Raw genomic sequence first — 21,176 nt, forward strand, 5'->3', positions numbered from 1 at the left:
CCAGCGCTGAAGCTGGGAGTGGCGCGGGGATGAAGTCAGCGCTCTCCCCCCGAAGCCAGGAGCGGCACGGGGCTGAAGCCGCCAGCTCCCCCATCCCCAGCCAGGAGCAGTGCAGGGCTTGAAGATGACAACCTCCGAAGCCAGGAATGGTGCAGAGCTGAAGCTGCCAAACCTTCCCACTCCCACCCCAAGCCAGGAACTGCAGGAGGCTGAAGCTGGAAGCCCCAGAACCCCCGTCCCCGCTGCTGAAACTAGGAGCTGCACTGGGAGCTCCCCCCAGCCCATACACAGCTCCTAGCTACCCCCTGCCTGCACCCTGTGCTACTCCCCTCACTTCACACAGACCCTAGCTATCCCCTCCCTGCACCCTGAGCAGTTTTCAAACTTTTTGAACTGAGTCCCTCCTTTGAGTTATATTTTTTTGTTGTGTCCCCCCACAGCCCAGAGAGGCTGGGTGGCCTCGTGAGTGAGTCAAGGGGTGGAGATGGTGCTCCCTCTCTGGACCCCACTGTGCGGAGCTGGGTCGAGCACTGCCAGCCCTTGCCCCCCTCCCCCAGATAGAAGTAAAACTATGCCTATGCCCAAGGGTCCCCCCACAGCCCGGAGCCCCAAGTTTCCTCCCCACCCCCACTGGGCCCTGAAGTTTTTATAGCATGTTGAGAGTGGCCTCAGCAAGAAAAAGGTTGAGAACCCCTGACGTAGGTGATACTGGCCGTAGAAAGACTGTACCTAAACAGGAGATGAATCTGGGCAAAGCTGAGCAGAAACAACTAAGATATCTGTATAGCAATGCAGAGAGTTTGGGTAACAAAATGGAGGAACTAGAACTACTGGTACAGGAAGTGAAACCAGATATTATAGGGATAACAGAAACATGGTGGAATAATAGTCATGACTAGAGTACAAGTACACCTCTAACCCGATATAATGCGATCTGATATAACATGGGTTCGCATACAACACGGTAACCCCCGGGCTCCGGCAGCGAAGCTCGGGTGGCGATTTAAAGGGCCCGGGGCTCCCTGCAGTAGCTGGAGCCAGGGGCTCTTTAAATCACCACTGGAGCCCTGCCGCCATTCCCCCGGGGCTCTCTGCAGCGGCCAGAGCTCTGAGCCCTTTAAATCGCCGCCCGAACCCCGCTGCCGGAGCCCCGGGGTAGCGGCAGCAGGGCCCCAGCACTGATTTAAGTGCCCTGGGCTGCAGCCACTGCGGGGAGCCCCAAGCCCTTTAAATCACTGCCTGAGCCCCTGTCAAGGGTGCTTCCCCACTCTGAACTTTAGGGTACAGATGTGGGGGCCTGCATGAAAACTTCTAAGCTTAACTACCAGCTTAGATCTGGTCCGCTGCCACCACTCCCAAATGTGCTAATTCCCTTCCCTGGGTAGCCTTGAGAGACTCTTCACCAATTCCCTGGTGAATACAGATCCAAACCCCTTGGATCTAAAAACAAGGAAAAATCAATCCGGTTCTTAAAAAGAAGGCTTTTAATCAAAGAAAAAGGTAAAAATCATCTCTGTAAAATCAGGATGGAAAATAACTTTACAGGGTAATCAAACTTAAAGAGCCCAGAGGAATCCCCTCTAGCCTTAGGTTCAAAGATAAACACTCTAGCAAAAAGGTACATTTACAAGTTGAGAAAACAAAGATAAAAACTAACATGCCTTGCCTGGCTGTTTACTTACAAGTTTGAAATATGAGAGACTTGTTCAGAAAGATGTGGAGAGCCTGGATTGATGTCTGGTCCCTCTCAGTCCCAAGAATGAACAACCCCCAAAACAAAGAGCACAAACAAAAGCCTTCCCCCCACCAAGATTTGAAAGTATCTTGTCCCCTTAGTGGTCCTTTGGGTCAGGTGTCAGCCAGGTTACCTGAGCTTCTTAACCCTTTACAGGTAAAAGGATTTTGGAGTCTCTGGCCAGGAGGGATTTTATAGTACTGTACACAGGAGGGCTGTTACCCTTCCCTTTATAGTTATGACAGCCCCGCTGCAGGAGCCCCGGTTTAAAGGGCTCGGAGCTCTGACTGCTTCAGGGAGCCCCGGGCCCTTAAATCACCATCGGAGCCCTGCCGCCGCTACCCCACAGTTACAGCAGCGGGGCTCGGGTGGCGATTTAAAGGGCCTGGGGCTCCCCAAGCAGGAGCCCCGGGCTCTTTAAATCACTGCTGGAGCCCTGCCCCTGATACCCCGATATAATGTGGTTCCCCATATAACGCAGTAGGGATTTTTTGGCTCCTGAGGACCGCGTTATATCGGGGTAGAGGTGTATTGAAGGGTATGTATTTTCAGGAGCGACAGAAATAAAGGTGGTGGAGTACTAAGTTCCCTATAAGCTGCATGGCCGTGCAGTAGCCTATTAAGCGCCGCGCAGACTCTCAGGGCTGCGGTGGGAGAGATGCCTCTCCCCCAGCCCCAGGCCTGCCACGGCGGGGAAGAGGCGCCCCTCCCCTGGCTCCAACCCAGCCCAACCCTGGACCTGCTGCGGCGGGGGAGAGGCGCCCCTCCCCTGGCTCCAACCCAGCCCAGCCCCGGACCTGCTGCAGCCGGGGGAGAGGCACCTCTCTCCACCAGCTCAGGTGCTGCTGCAGGAAGAGAGAGATGGCGGGAGTCCTCTCCTCACTGTAGCCCCGGGGCAACCTGCAACCCAAACCCCTCATCCCTGACCCCACCTCAGAGCTTACAACCCCCTGCACTCCAACCCTCTGCCCCACCCCAGAGCCCACACCCCCAGTCGGAGTCCTCACCCCCTGCACCCTAACACTCTGCCCCAGCCCTGAGCCCCCTCCCACACTCCAAATACCTCGGCCCCACACCCGCCACATGAATTTTGTTATGAGCACCAATATGGAGGTGTGTCATGCATCACCCCCATATTGATGCACATAAAAATTTCATTCTGCACATGTGTGGGAAAAATTAGAGGGAACACAAGAAATTAGAACTGATGGAATGGATAAAACAGAATTTGTTTGGGTCAAAATCACTTTGGGGAAGAAAGGTAAGAGAGGCTCTGCTGGGATAGTGCTTAGGGCCTGCTACAGACCCCGAGGTTCCAATTTTGTATATGGATACACACCTCTTTAATATTTTTAATGAAATAAATACTACTGGGAATTGTATGATTATGGGAGACTTTAATTGCCCAGATATATATTAGTGGACAAGTGCTACTAATAATGGTAGGGCCCAGATATTCCTAGATATGATAGCTGAGAGATCTCTTCATCAAATAGTCACTGAACCAACAAGAGGAGATGCCATTTTAGATTTAGTATTGGTAAGTACCAAGGACCTCATAGAAGAACTGGTTGTAGAGGACAGCCTTGGTTCGGGTGATCATGAGCTAATTCAGTTTAAACTAAACTAAACAAAAATAGGTCTGCATCTGAGGCCCTTGATTTCAAAAGGGCAAACTTTAAAAATTAAGGGAATTAGTTTGGGAAGTGAGCTGGACTGAAAAACTCTAGGATCTCAATGTGGAGGAGGCTTGGAATTACTTTAAGTTAAAGTTGCAGAAGCTATTTGAAGCTTGCATCCCAAGCAAGGGTCAAAAATTCATAGCAAAGGGTTGCAGATGAAGCTCGATGAGCAAGCATCTCAAACAGATTATTAAGAGAAAGCAGAAAGCCTACAAGGAATGGAAAGTGGGATGGATCAGCAAGGAGGATGGATCTTAAAGGTAAAAAAATGTAAGGAAAAAGTGAGAACTGCCAAAAGCCAAGCAGAGTTGGACCTTGCAAAGAGAATTAAAACAATACATCTCTACCCCGATATAACGCAACCCGATATAACACAAATTCGGATATAACGTGGTAAAGCAGCGCTCTGTGGGGCTGGGGCTGCACGCTCTGGCGGATCAAAGCAAGTTCAATATAATGCGGTTTCACCTATAACACGGTAAGATTTTTTGGCTCCCGAGAACAGCGTTATATCGGGGTAGAGGTGTAGTAAAAGGTTCTATAACCATATAAATAAAAATAAAACAAGAAAAGAAGAAATGGGACTGCTAAACCCTGAGGATGGGGTGAGATTAAAGATAATCTAGGCATGGCCCAATACCTAAACAAACACTTTGCCTCAGTTCTTAAAAAAGGTACAGAGGAATTTAGGGGTACTGGCAGGGTGGCTAATGGGAAAAGAATATGAAAGCAGAAATTACCACATTCAACATGGAAATCAAACTCAAACAGCTTAGTGGGACCAAATCAGGGGCCCCGAATAATCTCCATCTAAGAATATTAAAGGAACTGGCACATGACATTGCAAGCCCAATAGCAAGCATTTTTAATGAATCTCTAAACTCAGGGGTCGTACCCTATGTCTGGAGAATTGTTAATATAGTACCTATTTTTAAGAAAGGGGAAAAAAAGTGACGCAGGAAACTAGATGCCCGTTAGTTTGAACTCAGTTGTATGCATGATCTTGGAACACATTTTGAAAGAGAAAGCACATAAGGACATAGAGGTAAATGGTAATTGGGATAAAATACAACATGGTTTTAGAAAAGGTAGATCATGCCAGACCAACCTGATCTCTTTCTTTGAGAAGATAACTGATATTTTTAGACAAAGGAAATGCAGTAGATCTAATCTACCTGGATTTCAGTAAGGCATTTGATACAGTTCCACATGGGGAATTATTAGTGAAATTGGAGAAGATGGGGATTAATATGAGAATTGAAAGGTGGATAAGAAACTGATTAAAGGGGAGTCTACAATGGGTAATTCTGAAAGGTGAACTGTCAGGCTGGAGGGAGGTTACTAGTGGAGTTCCTCAGGGATAGGTCTTGGGACCAATCTTATTTAATATTTTCATGAATGACCTTGACACAAAAAGTGGGAGTGTGCTAATAACATTTGTGGATGAAACCATGTTGGGAGGTAGAGCCAATATGGAAGCGGACCGAAATATCATACAAGATCTGAAGGACCTTGAAAACTGGAGTAATAGAAATGGGATGAAAATCAGAAGTGCAAAGTGCAAGGTCATGCACTTAGGGACTAACAACAAGAATTTTTGCTATAAATTGGGGACGTGTCTGTTGAAAGCCAGAGTGGAGGAGAAAGTCCTGAGTGTATTGGTAGATCATAAGATGACTATGAGCCGCAACATGGTGTGGTTGTTAAAAAAGGCTAATGCAATCCTAGAATGCACCAGGCAAGGTATTTCCAGTAGAGATAAGGAGGTGTTACTACCGTTATACAAGGCACTAGTGAGATCTCATCTGGAACACTGCGTCCAATTCTGGTCTCCCATGTTTAAGAAAGATCAATTCAAACTAGAACAGGTGCAGAAAAGGGATACTAGGATAATCAGAGATTGTGGAAAACCTTATGAGAGGAGTCTCATAGAGCGTGGCTTGTTTAGCCTAATCAAATGAAGGCTGAAGGGAGATATGATTGCTCTCTATAAATACATCAGAGGGCTAAATACTAGGCTGGGAGAGGAGTTATTTAAGTTAAGCACCAATGATGACACAAGAACAAATGACTATAAACTGGCCATCAACAAGTTTAGGCTTGAAATTAGATAAAGGTTTCTAACCATCAGAGGAGTGAAATTCTGGAACAGCCTTCCAATGGGAGCAGTGGGGGCAAAAAACCTAACTTGTTTTAAGATTGAGCTTGACAAGTTTATGGACTGGTGCTGGTATGTCTGGGTGCTGGTATGCCTAGCTGATATTTCCTAAATTGTGCATTTAGGGACCCTTCAAGCAAGAGGGACTCAGAATTGCAGCCCTGACTCATTCAGTTATGTCATAACAGACCATTGCTCAATGAGCACGCTGTGTTTGAAATGATCCCAAAAGGGGATTGAGTCAAAGCCTCCTCACAGCCATCAGAATAAATGTTGCAAAACTACAAGACAACAGTGACGTATCAGAGGGTGGAGTTTCCCTCATCAGCAGCGAGAACAGCTCACAGAACAAAAATGAAGCCTAAAGTTTTCCTTTCCAGAGTCCAAACACAAGGCTTCCCCTTTCCAATGTATAAGCAGGTAAAACAATTGGAGGCCCCACTTTAATAGGTGTCAGGGTTCTTTGATTTCAGCTGTATTGGTCATGTGCCTGGTGATTTGGATGAGGTCTGGTAGGTGTTCCCTACAGAGCATGTTAGGTTAAGAAATAAGTAGAAATTAGGTTTTGTTTAAGTTAGGCTAAGAGTAGAGGAGCATGGGGAATTGAATTTGTTAGCATGAGTAAAAGATAAGTTGGAGACGGTAAGATGAGAAAATTGAAGTTAGTAAGGACATGACCCAGAGCCAGTATTAATTTTTAGAATCTTTGCGGGCCCCCACTTTCTGCACTCGAAGTGCCAGAGTGCGGATTCAGTCTTGACATGGTGTCAGAGCGTTGGGATCATTTTGAACCAGAAGCACAGACCTCAGGATTTTAAAAGGACACATTTTTGCTTTTGGCAGCCTGCAAAGCCAGGGAGGTTTTCTTTTCTTTTCTTTTCTTTTCTTTTCTTTTCTTTTCTTTTCTTCCTGAGGAGGAACTGGCACGAAAAGGGTTCAGCCTGCCAAGCCAGGGAGTCCAACAGGCAGTTTTCATGGCAACGAAATAGCTAGGCTAGAGTAGGGCAGCACAGTTAGGGTGACCAGATGAAGGGAAGAAAATATCGGGAAACATGGTGGGGGGTGCCTGCCGGCAGAGCAAAAAAAAAAAAGCTGAGTCCACCGAAACCCTAAAGCAACCAGTCTTCCCAAAGCGGCACGCCACAAAGAAGACAGACCCAAATCAAGCCCAAACATGCAGCTCCATGACAGAAATGCAAGGAGGGGATGGGGACCAGAGACTTCCCAGAAAGGAAAGGTCAGCCCTCCCCCACCCAAGATCCTTGTGCCAGGATGGAGGGATGTCTTTAACTCTGGCTGAGTTCTAACTGAGGCAGAAAGGAATTTCTTCCTAAAGATGAAGTGATTGGAGGCAGAAGCAGAGGAGAGGAAAGAGGAGAAGCACTTGGAGGTGCAAGCAGAGGAGAGGAGAGAGGCAAAAAGCTTGGAAGTGGAGCTGAAGCGCTTAGAGCTGGAAAAGGCTAAGCTGGATCAATCAGTTCTAACAGTCCTCCAGGTACTGCTCCCCATTCAAAAAAATTCTCCACATACAAGGTAGGCGATGATACAGAGGCCTTCTTAGAAAAATTTGAAAAGGCCTGACTTAGGTATAACCTCCCTCCAGACCAGTATATGGTGGACCTGAGGCCACAATTCAGTGGACCCTTAGCAGAGGTGGCAGCTGAAATGCCTAAAGAACACATGAACAAGTACAAACTTTTTAAACAAAAGGCCAGAATTAGGATGGGGCTAATACCCGAGCATGCCCATCGGCGGTTCAGAGCCCTAAGGTGGAAACCAGACGTGGCATTTTCCCAACATGCCTACCACATTGTAAAAAATTGGGATGCCTGGATATCAGGAGCAAATGTAAAGTCTCTGGAAGATCTGTCTATCCTAATAAAAATGGAGCAGTTCTTAGAGCATGTTCCTGAGGAAATAGAATGGTACATCCTAGATGGGAAGCCCAAAACTGTAATTGAGGTGGGGAAGATTGGAACCAAATAGGTGGAGGTGCCGGAGAAGAATAAAGCTAGTAGCAGTTGGTGCAGATACCAGAAGGGGCAACCCGAGATGACACCCCGTCATCGGAGTCAGCCCAAGGCCCCACCTTGCAAGGAGGAGCCCTCCTCACAGCCAAGGAAACCCCAGATGCCTTCTTGTCCCACCACCCTACTCTCCAACCACCCACCTTGCCCCAGCCCACAGTCAGCTGGGCGATGCTTCAGATGTAATGAGCTGGAGCATGTAAAGGCCAACTTCCCCAAAAGCACTAGCTGACTGCAACTCATCACCCCAGGGTCCAACCGAGAACCTTCAGGCCCAGGTGTCTCACAAATGATGTTCGTCCATCGTTATTGATGAAGACGTCAACAACTCATTCTTTCAGTGACCGGGCTCTGTGCATTTGAAGATGACTGATCAGTCCGATTCGGGCGTAGAACATCCTGTCACACGTCAGGCAGACATGTAATGGCACTGTCGATGATGTACGAGCAGCTCTGGACTTGCGCAGCTCACACTTTTTTTCAGCCTCAGCAATACGCCTCGCCTCAGAGGTATTACTGCCTGTGTGAACGAGGCTGCGCCATGCTGGACGGTTCAGTGTGAAGGTTTCCCATGTGGCGGTGTTGATCTCGAAGGACTTCAAAGAGGTCTTCAGCGTGTCCTTGAACCGCTTCTTTTCCTGGGGCCCAGCCAAAACCAGCCCAAGCATCAGAACGGGTGGAGCAGTCAGCACCAGAGCCCGTGCTTGCAACCCCACCAGAGTTAGGGGAGCCAGCACCAAAGGGCGCTACAGAGCCCGAACTTGCAGCAGCAGCTAAACCAGCACAAGAAGCTCAACTGGAGCCTGAAATACAACCTAATGCACCAGCAGAAAGCGGTTCACAATCGATGAAGACTACCCCATCATCTGCATTGCTTCCTGTGTGACCAAGCCCAAATCCATAATCCAGCAAGGAACTAATGTCTCCATCATCAAGGGAGAAGTTCCAGGCTGAGCAGGAAGCAGATGAAAGTCTCAAGGGAGCTTCGACAGCAGCACAGAGCGACCCACCGCCTCAGCTCTTCCAATAGGTCCAGGTTTGTTGTAGAAGGAGGACTCTTATACAAGGAAACCGTTTCTGGTGGGCAAAAGGAGGACTGATCCTCAGAGACGGTAGTTCCAACTAAGTATAGGGAAAAGCTCTTGAGCTTAGCCCACGATCACCCTAGTGGCCATGCTGGGGTGAATAGGACCAAAGACCATTTGTGGAAGTCATTCCACTGGGAGGGAATGGGCAAGGACGTTTTTACCTATGTCCGGTCTTGTGAGGTGTGCCAGAGGGTGGAAAAGCCCCAAGACCAGGTCAAGGCCCCTCTCCAGCCACTCTCCGTAATTGAGGTTCCATTTCAGCGTTTAACTGCGGATATTCTGGGTCTTTTCCCTAAAAAGGCACCCAGAGGAAAGCTGTACATACTGACCTTCATGGATTTTGCCACCCGATGGCTGGAAGCAGTAGTTCTAAGCAACACCAGGGCTAAAAGCGTGAGCCAGGCATTAGCAGACATTTTTGCCAGGGTAGGTTGGCTCTCTGACATCCTTATGGATTTGGGAACTAACTTCCTGACAGGGACCACGAAACGTCTTTGGGAAGCTCATTGGGTAAGCCACTTGGTTGCCACCCCTTACCACCATCAAACGAATGGCCTAGTGGAGAAGTTTAATGGGACTTTGGGGGCCATGATATGTAAATTCATGAATGAGTACTCCAATGACTGGGACCTACTGTTGCAGCAGTTGCTCTTTGCCTACAGGGCTGTACCACATCCCAGTTTGGGGTTTTCACCCTTTGAACTCATTTATGGCCACAAAGTTAAGCAGCCATTACAGCTGGTAAATCAGCAATGGGAGGGGGTTACATCTTCTCCAGGAACTAACATTTTGGACTCTGTAACCAACCTGCAAAACACCGTCTAGGACTCTTTAGCCGTTGCTCGAGAAAACCTACAGGATGCTCAACAAGAGTAAAAGGCCTGGTGTGATAAACATGTCAGAGAGCATTCCTTCAAAGTAGGTGACAAAGTCATGGTCCTGAAAGGGCTCCAGGCCAATAAGATGGAAGCGTCATGGGAGGGACTATTTATGGTCCGAGAACGCCTGGGAGCAGTTAATTACCTCATAGTGTTCCCAAACCCTACCCTAAAACCTAAAGTATACCATGTTAACTCTCTAAAGCCCTTTTATTCCTGAGAAATCAAGGTTCTCCAATTTACAGCCCAGGAAAGAGACGACGCTGAGTGGCCTTTGGCGTAAGCAGCGACAGCAAATTCGGGAGCTGTGCACCAGCTTCGCGCCAATGTTTTCAGCCACCCCAGGAAAGACAGAACGGGTGTACCACTCCATTGACACAGGTGATGCTTGCCCAATTAGAGCCCAACCCTACTGGATGGCTCCTCAAGACAAAACCGCAATAGAAAGGGAGATCAAGGACATGTTACAGATGTAATCTGCCCCTCTGAGAATGCATGGGCCTCTCCAGTGGTTCTGGTTCCCAAACACGATGGGGAAATCCGCTTTTGCGTGGACTACCGTAAGCTAAATGCTGTAACTCGCCCAGAAAACTATCCAAGGCCTTGCACACATAAGCTATTGGAGAAACTGGGACATGCCCAGTTCATCTCCACCATAGACTTAACTAAGGGGTACTGGCAAGTGCCGCTAGATGACCCAGCCAAGGAAAGGTCAGCCTTCATCACCATGTAGGGCTGTATGAAATAATGTGCTCCCTTTTGGACTGCGAAATGCACCCACCACCTTCCAGAGACTGGTAGATAACCTTTTGGCTGGATTTGGGGAATTTGCAGTCGCCTATCTTGACAATGTGGCTATATTCTCAGATTCATCGGCAGAACACCTGGAACACCTCCAAGCTGTCTTCCAGCACATAAGGGAAGCAGGACTAACTGTTAAGGCCAAAAAATGTCAAATAGGCCTAAACAGGGTAACGTACCTTGGGCACCAGGTGGGTCAAGGAACTATCAACCTCTTACAGGCTAAAGTAAATGCTAACCAAAATTGGCCTGTCCCTAAGTCAAAGAAGAAGTCAAAGAATCCTTCTTGGGCTTGGCCGGGTATTACTGACGATTTGTACCACACTACAGCCAGATTGCCACCCCACTGACAGACCTAACCAGGAAAAAACAGCCAAATGCAGTTCAGTGGACTGAAAAGTATCAAAAAGCCTTTAACCAGCTTAACCCCAGACTTAGACCAACTGTTCGTCGTAACCACAGATGCATCCGAGTGTGGTGTAGGAGCAGTTTTAATGCAGGAAAGACCAGATCAACAATTCCATCCTGTCGAGTTTCTCGGCAAAAAACTTTCTGAGAGGGAAAGCCACTGGTCAGTCTCAGAAAAAGAACGTTACGCCATTGTGTATGCTCTCGAGAAGCTACGCCCATACATTTGGGGATGGCGTTTCCACCTGCAGACTGATCATGCTGCACTAAAGTGGCTTCACACAGTCAAAGAGACTATCAAAAAACATCTTTGGTGAAGTTTAGCTCTTCAAAACTTTGATTTTGAAATACAACACATTTCAGGAGCCTCTAACAAAGTGGCTGATGCACTTTCCGGGGAAGGTTTCCCAGAATAAGCCAGGTAAAAATGTCCTGTATTCTAAGTTATTGTAGTCCTTGAAATGTGAATAATACTGTTTGGTTCTTCATGTAATTAGTAATAAAATTAGAGGTGCATGTATCTTATTAACTCTGTTTCCTAAACCCCCAGGAAGAAATCCCAGCTGATGTGGACCTGATCTGAACCAGGCTGGCCAGCACTGTCTGTGATTTGGGGGGCGTGTGATAAATGAAGTGTGTTGGGGGGTAGCTCCCTTTTATGGACCCAAACAGGCAGTTAGCTATAAAATCCCTCTTGGTAGCTGTTCTCTACTTGTTTTGCCTGTAAAGGGTTAAAAACTCTGACTGCATGCATAGGTAAAAGGAAGTGAGTGGGCACCTGGCCAAAAGAGCCAATTGGAAGGCTAGAACTTTTTAAAATGAAACAAGACTCCCCTTTTGTCGGTCTGTGGTTGTTCTCCCGGAGAGGGGAGACAGAGCTGGAACTATGCTGTAAAAAGCTTTGAGCCAAGTATGAAAAATCATCAGATCATACCTAGAAACTCCTCATTTGAAACCCCAGATATGTAAGTAGATCAGGAAATGTCTAGGAAGACGCGATTAGGGTTATTTCTTTTATTTCTTTATGGCTTGTGGATTCCTTTGTGCTAACCCCAGGTGCTTTTGTTTTGCTTCTAACCTTTAAGCTGGACCTCAAGAGAGCTATCTTGTTGCTTAATCCTTGCACTTGTTTTTTTTTTAAATTTAGCAAAAAGCCTAAATTCCAAATGTATTTTCTTTTTGTTTTTAATTAAATTTACCTTTTTTAAGAACGAGATTGGATTTTTGTGTCTCTAAGAGGTTTGTGCATATGTTGTTAATTAGCTGGTGGCAACAGCTGATTTCCTTTGTTTTTCTTTCTCAGCTCTTCCCCAGAGGGGGTGAAAAGGCTTGAGGGTACCCCACAGGAAGGAATTCCCAAGTGCGCCTTCCTGTTCTCTAAAAGGGGTTTTTTGCAATTGGGTGGTGGCATTATCTACCCATCCAAGGTCAGACAAAAGCTGTAACCTTGGGAGTTTAATCCAAGCCTGGAGTGGCCAGTATTAATTTTTAGAATCCTTGCTGGCCCCCACTTTCTGCACTCAAAGTGCCAGAATGGGGAATCAGCCTTGACAACATATAATCAATTTAAAATCAAAAAGATCATGTTCTCCCTTTAATCATAGTTCCTCATTCAAAAAAGGGATCTCAAACTATCAGCATATCAATATTAATTCCACGTATAGCCGAGATTGTGTCTGTAACTGACTTTTCAAAAATTCATAGTTTGAGTCAAAATGTCCTATGTTCTCAATATATTTAGCAAAGCCCTAGATACAATACTTAGCGTTTCTATAGCAATTTCCATAGGAGGCTATGAAAGTGCTGTACAAACATTGTTTCACTATAGCACGGTGAGTAAGAGAAATTGAGACGCAAAGAGATTATGTGAATTCCTCAAGATCACAATCAAGTCTGTGACAAAAGTGGTAATAGGATTTGGAGCTACAGTGTCCAGTCCTGGGCTTTAATAACTAGATTCTACTTTCTACCATATGTCTGCTTCAAAGAAAATCAGGTCAGATCAATTCAAACAAGCCACAGACTTTAACAGTTCCTGCAGTCACAACCCTTGCGGGGTGGAGTTAAATATAAACACAGAGGATAATGCTCTATACCAGAGATTCTCAACCTCGGAGTCACTGCCAAGTATCAGAGGGTTATGACCACCCTGCCCTTCCCATATTGCTAAATGGGGGAAAGGGGGCCTGAGTATGGAAGAGGTTGAGAATCACTGTTCTATCCTATATAAGTACTACTGCTCAATTACAATGGAATTGCATATTATTTGAAAGCAGGGCTTCTACCAAGTGCTTATATTACAAGAGCCAGTGCAGTTTTTCTGGACCACTCCTGCCACAGCTTTTAATTCTTTCTAAACAGAAGAGAGCCTTTAATGGTACAGTTTCCACACAGTGCATGTGGACTCACTCATATAAATCCGAATTAACAATAATAGATGTTTTGTGGCACCTTAGAGACTAACAAATAACTAAGGTGCCACAAGTACTCCTGTTCTTTTTGCGGATACAGACTAACACGGCTGCTACTCTGAAACCTGTCAATAATAGATGTTGTGAGCTCAGCCCAGAGCCCGCAATAAATCTGAAACCCACTGGATTAGATATGAAGCATTTTATGTTTAACATTTTCATATTCTTATATGAAACTGTTTACAAACTAATGTTTTCCTGAAGCAGTTTTGGAACTAAAATCCAGAATTGTTTTTAATATAATGTTTGTCAGACATTTTCAACAAGCCTGCTCCTGTTTGTCCTTAAGGCTTTGGGCAGCATCTCATTCCACTGCATTCCCAACTAGCTCAATCCCCATTTTGTTTCCTTCCTGGTTTCCCGCTTGAATGGTTCAGAAAGGCTTTGTCCCTTGCTTAATTACACCATCATTATTGCAAATTCTTAATAATTTACGGTATCTTTCCACTTAATGCATTTATATGTATATATTTATAAAATATGAAAGATAGACAAGAAAGATGAGATACTCACTGATTTACCAAGCTTCTTATGGACGATAACTGTCTTTGTTCTCATGAACCATAGGGTGATAAGCCCTGTCTATATCTTCAGAAGCTCGGAAACTGCTGCCTGTCAGAAGTTTTGCAAGAATTAGAAGGAGCAGTTCTTCTTTTTCTAAAAATGGACTTTCAGTAGCAGTTCCACTTAGAACTTAATGGAAACGTTAGATTGCTGAATTTTCAGAATGCATGTCAAATGCAGAACTGAGTGCTTAGGTCCTCAGTCCTATAGATTCACTGGTGCAGACTCTGTATGGACTCCTACTGACTTCACTCCACCTGGGCACAGTCTGAACTAGAACCTCTGTTTGCAGGATCAGGACCTAGTTCCATTAATGGGAATGGGGTCTTCCCATTAACTTTATTGGGAGTTGGGTCAGGCTTAGGTGCACAAAATTGTGTCAACTATTTTTGACTGTACTAAGCACTTTTGTAGCATATTCAAAAATAATTTGAAATATTTGGTGATGGCAGCTTGTCTACAATAGGAAATTAGGTTGGCTCAGGGGTGTGAAAAAAACCACACTGCTGTGCGGTGTAGTCAAGCCGACCTAAGTTCCCATGTAGACAGTGCTAGATCAATGGCACAATTCTTCTGTTGACCTAGCTACCGTCTCTTGGGGAAGTGGATTACCTACACTGATGGGAGAACCCTTCCCCTCAGCATAAGTAGTGTCTATACTGAAGCACTACAGTGGCACAGCTGCAGTGCTGCAGTTGTAGCATTTCAAGCGTAGACAAGCCCAACGTGAAATTGAAAAAATACCACTAGGGGCTGCATATTCATTGTCTCTCAACTAGTTCCATATCAAATCCTCTACCATCCCCACTCAGGAGTTCCTGCCTCCCCCATCCCGGTCCCTGTTCCTTACCCCTCCCTGCTCGTGAGCCTAGGGTCTGCCCATCCTGCTTCCTGGTCCCCAGTGCCAAGAGGAGCGGGAGCCTCAGCTACTGCAGTTTTGGCACATGGAGGGCCTGGCATGCAGAGCAGGTCCTTAGTGCTGTGCCAGCAGAGCTCTCAGCCACTTGACCCATGTTAGATGCACCCTAATCTCTGGAGGTCAGTCTTTCTCCCTTAATGCTCTCTCCTTTCAAATCTAGATAGGCTCTTTGTTCTCCACTGTTCACAGGTTCTCTTCCCTTAAAGAACTAGGCCAGTGGTGAGCTAAGCAGAGGCAGGAGCCACAGCATCAAGGCGAATGGCTCTTGCATTGTCCCTTAGGTGTTGGTAAATGGATGCTATCTGAAGCCATGGTACTCTTTGCTGCCTGGTGCAATCAGACTCTTCTTGAGTTAACCCCATGTAGCCATATAATAAACCCCCTTACCATAATCAAACATACCAGTAGCGATTATTTTTGTGAGCTCGTGGAGAACCAGGAGGTCCCAAAGGGCTGGAGAAGGGCAAACATAATGTCTATCTTTAAAAAGAAGAACAAAGAGGTCCCAGGGAACTACAGACCAGTCAGCCTAACCTTGATACCTGGCAACATACTAGAACAAATTATTAAACTATCTGTAAATTCCTAGAGGATAATAAGATGATGAATAATAGCCAGCATTGATTTATCAAGAACAGATTATGCCAAGCCAACCTAATTTTCTTCTCTGACATGGTTAATGGCCTAATGAATGGGGGGGAAGCAGTGGGCAGATATATCTTGATTTTAGTGAAGCTTTTGACGTACGGAGGGAATATGAATTATAATTCATTTCTCTACATTTCTGAGAATTTATTAATATGTCAAATCTTTTATTTACTGCAAAATAAATAATATTTTAGCGATTTTTTTTTTCAATTTGCGACGTGGGGCAAGATGACCCAGTCCACAGTTTTGATAAGCAATAACTCAACCATAATGAAACACATCCGCCAGTGACAAGAGTTGCAATGCTAGTGACACCTAACTCGAATATACATCAAAGTTGCATAGCCAGAAATTCATGTAGAGAGAAGATATCACAAGTTGATACATGTCAAATGATCATTTTAACGCACATTGCAGGTAGATGGTTAAGAATCGAGCCAATACTGTGGAAAATTGTGTTTCTTGGTGCCAAAGAATAAAGAATAACGTCTTTGAGCATTATAAATCCAAAATGTGAGTATCTTTAAGCATTACTAAACCTTAGCGTTATTATCGGGCTGTATAATTATGAACTTTTCTTTGTTATAACGGGTTCACATGTAATAAATAAGGTCCATAAAAGAAAAGTAACAGTGTTAACGCTTAATAGACTATGAAAGTGATGACGTCACACTCCAAGCGGATAACCATGAGAAAGGGGATTACTTTCCAAACAACCGGTGTTGGGTTATAACGTCAAAAAAGGTCATTTTGTTTCCATATAAATGCTGTAACTAACTGTTTTAATAGGTAAATGAGAATATGTTATTAATCACTTAACCTTTAAGCAGTGAAAAGACATGTTGGGATGGCTGCAATGTGGTTTAAATCGCCAACCATGTAGTGGGTGTGTCAGCCATCCTTAACGCTATAATGCTTGCAGTCAGGAGCACAGTACATAACAATATTCAAATGCCCCATGGCAGAAAGAAGAAAACCCTCAGTTGCTGACTATCGTAAACGAAAGGCTGAGAAGGAAAAGGACCAAGCAAAACAGCAGGGATCCTTCCTGAAATATCTTCTCTTTAATCCAAATAACGATGGAAGCAGTTCACAGCATCCAGATGAAGGAATTTTACTTGGAGAGGAGGAAGTTAGCTGACATCCGCATGGAAGCAGTTTGGAACACCAAGATGAAGGTATATTACTTCAAGATGAGGGTAGCTCACATCCACAAAAAAGCAGTTTGGAAACTCAAGATGATGGAAACTTACTTCTAGATGAAGGCAGCTCACAGCATCAGACTGATATGGAACTGGAGAAAATTTATTCACTTTCAGAGAGACATGCAGAAATTGAAGTAAATGAAGTAGAAGGAAGAAAGGATGAGGAAGTTACAAACAAGTTACAGTACATGGCCCAGATGTGATGACAGTGTGCGGCAAATTCTTGTGGAACATGGACCCGAACAAGTTCATGAATTTCCCTTCCCTAAGGATGGAAATAAAAGAAAAGTCCCTGCTCAGCATTACAAGAGGAAACTCATTAATGGGGAAGAAATTCATCAAAACTGGTTACAATATTCAGTGTCGAAGGACTCTGTGTTTTGCTTTTGCTGCAAGTTGTTTAGAAATCAAGCAATTGGTACATCACTTACTGAAAATGATTCAAAGGACTGGAAAAACATATCTTCAATTCTCTCTTCACATGAAAGAAGTACAGAATATTTGGAATATTTTCAAAATTGGAAAGAACTTGAATTATGATTAAAAAATGGAAAAACTATCAATGAAGAAAATGTATGTTTGATCAAGGAAAAAGAAGAATATTGGCAACAAATAATAGAACATCTGATTGCTTTAGTGAGAGTTCTCGGTGGGCAAAATTTAGCATTCCATGGCTGCAGTAGAAATTACAAATTATACACTCCAGGTAATGGAAATTTTTAAAAATTTGTTGAATACCTAGCTTTGTTTGATCCAGTCATGAAGGAGCATCTACGTAAAATAACTGATCATGAAACACAGGTTCATTACTTAGGAAAAAATATGCAGAATGAACTGATTCAAATCCTAGCAAATGCCATTAAAAATAAAATTGTAGAAGCTGCCCATTCTGGAAAATACTTTTCAATAATACTGGACGGTACACCAGATGTGAGTCATGTTGAACAAATGATGATGATCTTTCTTTTTGTGGATATGAAAAAGTCTGCAGATGAAGATAATGTTGAAGTGCTCATAAAGAAACATTTTTTGGGTTTCGTACCACTGACGGAGACGACTGGAGCATTTATGGCTGAAACTATTCTACAAGAGCTTGAAATAGTTTCATTATCTGTTGAAAACTTATGTGGCCAAGGGTATGATAAGGGGAGTAATATGAAGGGTAAAGACAATGGTGTGCAAAGGAGAATGATGGAACTCAATCCTAGCGCCTTTTTCATTCCTTGCAGTGCTCATTCTCTGAATTTGGTTGTCAATGATGCTGCTAGCTGTTTGGAGGCAAGCAGTTTCTTTGATCTGGTGCAAGGTGTTTATGTGTTTTTCTCAGGTGAGATTCTGACTCGCCATGTGAATTCTCTAACTGTGAAATCACTTAGTCAGACAAGATGGGAGAATCCCATTGATGCTTTGAAGCCTCTTTGCTATGAACTTGGAAACATTTATGATTCCCTAATTGAAATTTCTGATGATACTACCTTTACTAGATCATCTGGCAATATGGCACATTCAGATGCAGAAGCTCTTGCAAATGGCCTTTCCAAGTTCAAATTTGTGACTTCACTCATTTTGTGGCATAATATCCTTTTCGAGATTAACCTCACTAGTAAGCAGCTTCAGGAAAAGAACTTGAACATACATTCTGCTATTCAAAAACTGCAGCAAACTAAAAATATTCTGGAGGAATTCAGAAGTGATGAAAGGTTCGAAAGAACACTGGTAGATTCTCTCAAGCTTGCTGAAGAAATAGACTTTCCAACAGAATTTGAACCAGAACCAGTTCACATTCGGCAAAAGAAACAGCAGTTTTCATATGAAGGATGAGACACACACATTGAGAGCCCAAAACAAAGGTTCTAAGTGAATTTCTACTTCGCAGTCCTTGATACTGCTATTCACTCAGTTGATGAAAGATTTCAACAGATGCAGCAGCTAGAGTCAGTATTTGGCTTTCTATATGATATTCTCAGCTTGCAAAAGAAAACAACAAAACAAATAAGAGAATTTTGTATAAAGCTGGAGTCAGCATTGACTCATGAAAATTCAAAAGGCATTGATGCTACAGATTTTTTTAGTGAGCTTCAGGCTTTTTCAAGACGACTTAAGAAACATTCCACTCCTGAAGAAGTACTGAAGTTTGTTTGTGAAAATAAACTCACAGACAGTTTTCCAAACATTTTTATAGCTTTACACATTCTTTTAACTTTGCCAGTTTCCGTAGCTAGTGGGGAACGTAGCTTCTCAAAGTTCAATTGATAAAAACATATCTGCGTTCAACAATGGTGCAAGAGAGACTTGTTGGACTTGACACAATGTCAATAGAGCATGAAATAGCTGGAAAACTGGATCGAAAAGAACTAGTAACTGAATTTTCAAAACTGAAAGCAAGAAAAGTCACGTTTTAAGAGCACAGAGTGTTTTTTATTTGGAGTGTTTTGTAAATACAGGTTAAAGTTCATTGAAGAGTTTTCTTATTTCTTTCTGTATTGGATGTGGTGGTAATGGCAGTTAAAGCAGGATAGCATAATGGACGATTTTGGATTTGTAATAATAAAAATTATAATTAACATTTTTAATGCATTTTTATTTGAAATCAGACTGAATGATCATCTAGCTGTCATGTAGAAATCTATTCTAAAAATGTTGTGTGTATATTTTATCTGATCTCAGAAACATTGGTTGGACAGACAGACGGATGGACAAACCGAATAATTAAGCCTCTGTTTAAAAAAAAAAGCGCTTAAAAAACATTAAAAGGAAAAAAGGGGCAAAATGTTTCCCAGTTTACCAAAAACCTCAGCCTAGATCTGCCCTTGGGGCTTGGGGGTGGAGGCACTGATTGCAGGGTTCGCCTAGGGCACCAGTTGCTGACAGCTAGTCTAGGGCCGCCCCTGTACCTCTGACAATGGTACTAGCTCAGTCAGCATAGCAGGACGCTGCCCCCCTTGCCTGGACAAAGTTACCCCTCCTATGACTTCTCCTTTTATACACTGATACAAACAAGTTATGGATTACATCCAGACATTGCTAGCTACCAATCTTATTCTTGTACTTCCTAGTGCAGGGGTGGGCAAACTTTTTGGCCTGAGGGCCGCATTGGGTTTCGTAAATTGTATGGAGGGCAAGTTAGGGGAGGGGGGTCATGACCCAGCCCCCTCCTCCTATCTGCCCCCCTGGGACCTCTGCCCCATCCACCCCCCCCCCCGCTCCCTGTCCCCTGACCACCCCCAGACCCCCGCCTCCCCATCCAACCCCTCCTCTCATTCCTGACGGCCCCCCCGGGACCGCTACCCCATCCAACCACCCCTTCTCCCTGTCCCCCGACTGCCCCCGGAACCCCTGCCCCTGACTGCCCCCTGCCGCCCCATCCAACCTCCCCTCCTTCCTGACTGCCCCCTTGGACCCTTGCCCCCATTCAACCCCTCCCAATCACCATCCCGAACTCCCCTGCCCTCTATCCAACCCCCCCGCTCCTTGCCCCCTTACACCGCTGCCTGGAGCACTGGTGGCTGGCGGCACTACAGCCGTGCCGCCTGGCTGCAGCCGGGCCACACTGCCGCCGCCGCCACCACGCAGCACAGAGCACATGGTCAGGCTGGGCTCTGCAGCTGCGTTGCCCCAGGAACTCAGAGCCCTGCTGCCCAGAGGATTGCATCGGTGGCGGAGCAAGTGAGCTGATTCTGTGGGAGCGGGGGGACAGCAGGGGAGGGGCCGGGGGCTATCCTCCTCGGCCAGGAGCTCGGGGCCTGGGCAGGATGGTCCCGCGGGCTGGATGTGGCCCGTGGGCCATAGTTTGACCACCTCTGTCCTAGTGCAAACAAAACATCCTTATCCATTATCCTGTCATCCCATCCTTCTCTTACAAGGGGCCAGCATATTCCTGCACCATCTCTTAGGAATGTGTTCATATAGTTACTTGAGAGAGCTGCGTGGTTTTGTACCATCCCCTCCAGTCAGGAATGTGCTTACTTGGAGTTAGCTAATGCCTACTGTGGTGTTGTTTTGCCAAGGCCAGGCCTACTCTGGATCACAGCCTTTGGTTCTCACGGTTAACTATGCCTAGGGCTCCAGCAAGGCCTACACAGTACTGGTCAATTTTTTCATCAATGACTTGGATAATGGAGTGGAGAGTATGCTTATAACATTTGTGGATAACAGCAAGCTGGGAGGTGTTTCCAGTACTTTGGAGGACAGGATTAGAATTTAAAAGGATGGCGATAAATTGGAGAATTGATCTGAAATCAACAAGTTGCAATTCAGTAAAGACAAGCGCAAAGTACTACACAGAGGAAGGAAAAATCAAATGCACAACTACAAAATGGGGAATAAGTGTCTTGTCTGTCTCACCAACAGAAATTAGTCCAATAAAAGATATTACCTCACCCGCTTTGTCTCTCTCGTAAGTGGCTATGCAATAGCGCTGCAGAAAAGGTTTGAGGGGTAAAATGGATCAAAATTGAAATGAGCCAACAATATGATGCAGTTGCAAAAAAGGCTAACGTCATTCTGGATGTATTATTAGGAGTCTTGTATGTAAAACAAAGGCAGTAATTGTTCTGCTTTACTTGGTACTGGTGAAGCCTCACCTGGCATAG

The 21,176-nt window shown here is 44.9% G+C and overlaps 1 protein-coding gene across 2 annotated transcripts in view; it reads right to left on the reverse strand.

The window, feature by feature from the left end:
• Positions 1 to 13,892, reverse strand: part of LOC117872471 (C-C chemokine receptor type 5-like) — a 36,389-nt gene extending 22,497 nt beyond the window's left edge. Inside the window, exon 1 of one of the 2 annotated variants that reach the window (XM_034760953.1) lies at positions 13,762 to 13,892. The gene's annotated coding sequence lies outside the window, so the exon portion shown is untranslated. The remainder of the gene's footprint in view (positions 1 to 13,761) is intronic. The other variant, XM_034760950.1, reaches the window with a different exon arrangement.
• Positions 13,893 to 21,176: the final 7,284 nt, after the last annotated feature.

Source organism: Trachemys scripta, chromosome 2 (genome assembly GCF_013100865.1).
Source record: "Trachemys scripta elegans isolate TJP31775 chromosome 2, CAS_Tse_1.0, whole genome shotgun sequence".
NCBI lineage: Eukaryota > Metazoa > Chordata > Testudines > Emydidae > Trachemys > Trachemys scripta.